Source organism: Nerophis ophidion, linkage group LG01 (assembly GCF_033978795.1).
Source record: "Nerophis ophidion isolate RoL-2023_Sa linkage group LG01, RoL_Noph_v1.0, whole genome shotgun sequence".
In the NCBI taxonomy this organism is placed as follows: Eukaryota; Metazoa; Chordata; class Actinopteri; order Syngnathiformes; family Syngnathidae; genus Nerophis; species Nerophis ophidion.
In genome coordinates, this window is record NC_084611.1 from 69650549 (window position 1) to 69655345 (window position 4797).

The 4797-nt window shown below is 44.7% G+C and overlaps 1 non-coding gene across 1 annotated transcript; it reads right to left on the reverse strand.

The window, feature by feature from the left end:
* Positions 1–4437: 4437 nt before the first annotated feature.
* On the reverse strand, positions 4438–4510 carry trnav-cac (transfer RNA valine (anticodon CAC)). The gene has a single exon. It is a non-coding gene; the product is annotated as a tRNA-Val (tRNA).
* Positions 4511–4797: the final 287 nt, after the last annotated feature.

Sequence of the window (4797 nt, forward strand, 5' to 3'; positions counted from 1 at the left end):
GTATTGGCTTGAATGTGAAGACTCAATACTGGCGCAGGGTAGAGATGTTCCATCAGGGAATGAGACTGTTAGTCCGTCAGGCGAGCAGAGAATAGTAGCCCCCAATCGAGTCAGGAGGTCTCTCCCCAGCAGGTTGGAAGGTACCTCAGGGGAGGGAGTAGATGAAAGGATGCAACACAGTCTGATTGCCAAGCCTTGTTGTGAGAGGCTTGGTGTAAGGCAGCGTAGTAGGAACCCCAGAGAAACCCATGACTGTTATGACGTCTGATGTAAGCAGCTTCTTTTCCACAGTCTTGATAGTGGAGACGGTAGCACCGGTATCCACTAAGAAAGGCAGCAAGTCCTGATTTACTGTCACTGACAGCACCGGTTCTGCCGTAAGGTGCTGTTCAGGTCTTCTCTGTGGGGCGTGTCACTCAGTGTCTTGCCACAAGGGGAACTGTGGTGCGGGTCCTCTCCCTTGAGACTGAGGAGGGTGTGTTCCTCCCCTGTTCTGAACTCCTCCTCTCTGTGGAAACCCTCCTTGTGCAGGGTTATATGGGCACTCCCTCACCCAATGGGAGGAGTCCCCACACAGGAAACAGCCTTGGTTTCCTCCTTGAGGCCTTCCCCCGGAAAACACCCTCTTTCCTCCACCCCGTGGGCCTCCCCTTCCCCTATTTTGTCCTCCCCCTCTTCTGAAATGTGGCGTCCCAGACTCCTGAGCGTTATCGCCGTCCCACTGCTGTACAGTTTGAGACATAACCTTGACCTGATCTTTCTTGCCCTTCTTTTTGTCGTTTAAGTCATCTCTTGCTTTGGCTACATGTAACTTCAGTAATTGTGCCTGCAAATCTGCTTTGTCTTTCTCATCTTGTTGTGTTTTGTCTTGAGCCGCGGTCAGGCAATGAACGAGATGCTTCTCCCATGTACAAAGTTGACATCCTAACATGTCAGGGTAACTTTTCATGGCTGTTTGCACTGACTCAGGCACTCCACTCAGAACTGCTTGTCGGAACCACTCGGCCTGTGACCCAGTGTTACCGGGGTGCTGGCCGGTTTGATTGGTCCAGGCCTCTTTGGCTTCACATAAAAACTGCCTGGGGTTTTGTTTGGGTTCCAATCTAATTTTAGGCATAACGGCTGAATTAGGCAGTGGGAAATGACTACGCATTGCAGCACCAAGAGCAGTGCAGAGTTGGGTGAATCTGACCTCATCGGACAGTGTTAGAGTTTTTGCATCTGTCTCTACATCTCTAAGATTAGTCTGGGTCATGCACCGAGCAGCAACAGCGCGGAAATCTCCCAAAGCCAGAGTGTGGCCGGCTGTTAAGGTGTCTAATTTATTCATCCACAGCCCTCCTCCATCGGTTACTGGAGGTAATTGATCTACCATTGCTTGCACATCACCAAAAGAGAATGGTTTATACCTGGCTACTTGTCCCTGAGCTGTGGGAACAAGTGGGTACGCAGATGCAACATGCCGTGGGTTGGAGGCACATAGGGTGGAGGACATGTGGGGACATGAGGTGCAGTTACCGATTTGGAGTGAAGCTCCTTTTGGTGCAGATGTTTGGTGCTTTGTCAGCAGATCAACAGTTCAGCCCACTCCCGTCGCTCCTTCTCCCAGTCGCGCTCCTTTTTCCTCCAACTGGACTTCTGCAACAAACCTGCAATCTTTCCCTGCTCTTCCGCTTCATCTCTCTTTACAGCGGCTGTGTTCAGCTTATCAAGTATCAATTGTCCTAAGGGCCCTCTATGTTCCAATGTTTTCCCCATGTCCTGAATAAGTTGTTCTAATTTTTGTTTTGCTTTTGTTACTTTCTTCTCTTTATCTGTTGGCTTTGATGTAGCAGCTAGGGCATTAGCTGTGGATCCAATTTGGGTCAATAGGGTGACATCATCTATTTTTCTATCAAACTCTCCTGTCATTTTAACTAGACTCTGAGCTCCACAGTTTTATTGCGACAACAATCTTCCCGGAGATAGCTGCGTTAGCCCACTGCGGTTCTCTGAGAGACAAGCTTCTAGGCCGGCCCTAAAGGTCGGTCCGGTCTCCCACTGGGTGTCCTATCACAAGAACCACAGCGTTTACTCCAAAGATAAGATGTCTCGCTTATCAACTGGGTGATTTAGCCCTCGCTGCGTGTCTGTTGGTCAGATATGGACGGTTTTCACCGCCCACCCTGCCCTAAACTGTAGCGAATGAACGACATTCGTTTACACCGTTAGGTATCCCGTCAGTTCATCAGCCGCAGACCCAGCACACAATGAGTATTCATACAACGATTTACTCAGAGTCTTATTCTCCCCACTTCCCTTCTTACCTCAACAACACTTAAAATACACACACAAAGTTAGTGTCACATACACATTCGATACCCACACAGTATTTTCTTTAGCTTAAAGTTGTGTTATCGAAAGACTACTCAGTCTCTGTTTTCAACTGCAGTTTCCTTCGACTGTATTTTTCTTCTCCCCTCGTTTTTCCCACGTAAAATAACCTATTTTGTTGTTTTGAGGAGTTTTATACAGTGATATTTCAATCTCTCCAAGGTTTACAAACCTATTTTCCCAAACATTTTTGGAGTTTTCATATCGTAACAACAACTAGAATTTAGGGACCTCAACCCCCGGGACTCTAACCCTGCCGCGGTACTAACCGCTCCTGGACCCCGTCGGATCTCAGGTGGAGTTACGCCACTCTCGAGGTTACTGTGTATTCCTCCTGTATCGAAGTTATTTTAGATTTACACTTCTACTGACTCTTTTAGTTTTTATGTTTTCTTACAAGTACATAGGACAGGACACTATTTTAGTAGTTTCCAATATGCAGAATTAGTTTTAACAGGTTTTCTGCTTACCTTATTTGTAAGTGCCGGCTAGTGTCTTTGTCCTTTGTCCATGAGGAAAATGTTTAGGTCCGAATGGTCCTCTCGATGTTGTCCTCACAACTCCCTCAATCCCGGGACGAGCCCCCAAATTGTTGAGACGCATTTTTTTGTGCCGTCTCACCCGGGCCGGGAGCAGGTACACAATTCGAGGAGGCAGGAGTTGACTCAAGTAGAAGTATTTTATTGAACGCAATCTGCAGAGAGCGGAGGTCATACAGTACACTTGAACAGTAGTACCAGTAAAACCCAAAGCGATCTCATGAGAGTTTGGTGTGCAGCAGCTTATATACACTGTGCCAGTAGTTATCTGATTGGTCAGTCTACTGACTGACGTCTGTTGCTATGTGTCTCGTGTCTATGGATAATTATGCTGAACTACTCTTGGTTTCCTGTTATGCTCGTTGTTGCTCAAATATCTGTTTCCTGTATGTGCAGTGTTTGGCACACTCAGTCAAATTGAGGTCAGGACGTTTCCTGTTTTGTTTGGTACACTTTGTACTCTGAGACATGAGGCCTTGTACACTCATTAATATATATATATATATAAGTGTACAAATGTATATGTTTGATTTAAATGTTAAACTGTGTATATGAGACGTGTGCTACATATATGTTGCTTATATATTGTTTAAAAAAAAAGAAGTAATATAAGTGAAGCATGTTTTGGATTTTATATATTTTGAACCTTGTTCTTGTTGTGATGGGTTAGGTTTATATAAGCGTTGCTTCAACCTACACCCTTTCGGCTCAATCATTGCTCAAATGAGTGTTTTTTGTTTTTTTTCTTTTTTTTGTTGTTGTTCTTTGTGAAGATTGCCGAAATAAATAAATAAATACAATAAAAAGTGGGCCTAACTTCTATTCGTTTTGAATGAAATCCCAATGGATCCACAGAGTTTGATGTTTACTACAATTTCTTAATAAGAAATGCCATTTTAAATGTGGACAAAACCAGCACTCAGAAATAAACACGACTTCAGTTGGGTTCCAAATCACTTTGTTACTAGTAGTTTGTCTGGATACTAACCAAGGTAAGCCCTTTTAGATTTAGGACAGCAGCGTGGCGCAGCGGGAATGTGCTGGGCCCATAACCCAGAGGTCGATGGATCGTAACCATCCTCTGCTAAGGTTTAAGTTTCAGGAGAATCTTTGACTGATTCTTGTATTGAAACAAAGGCTAACACCCATTCAGCCCACAGCTGTCTTCTCTAACTCTTTGGGAATTACATTTATGATTCCTGCTAAGGTGAGAGTTTAAAGATCTTATAAATCAATCTCAACAGTACAGTTACAATCCATCCAACGGCCGGAGAATACACTGACTTGAACGAATGACAGATTTCACTGGTTTGTGCATGACATTTTCATGGAACCCAGCATTCATGATGTTGAAGCCTGAGGTCTGCCTATATGAGAACCCTCTAAACTTGGTGTTGTGTGTGCTCAGCTCAACATGAGCTGATCAGGTATGTTGCAAACTACTTCATGATAAAAACACAGGACCTTGCTATTATTTATTTCCCGGTTTATGTATAAAGGTAAGAAGTAAAGTCAAAAAAAGGCTTGTTTCCATCCTGTTTCAAACAGGGGACCTTTCGCGTGTGAGGCGAATGTGATAACCGCTACACCATGGAAACTGCTGCAAGAACACACCTTTGTCAAGACTTACAAGTTGATATTCGGCCAATGGAAAACTTGTGGCTCGCAAGTCTCATTGCTGTTATTAGCTGCATTGCATTTCTTGCCTTTTGTGGATGTTGTTATATCCCTTGTGCACGTAGAATGTGTTCCACCTCGTAGCATTTCAAACGCTCTTCCTCTTAACCGAGTTCATGACAAACCTTGTTATGCAGGCATTGGTGGTTCAGTGGTAGAATTCTCGCTTGCCATGCGGGAGACCCGGGTCCGATTCCTGGTGTTGTGC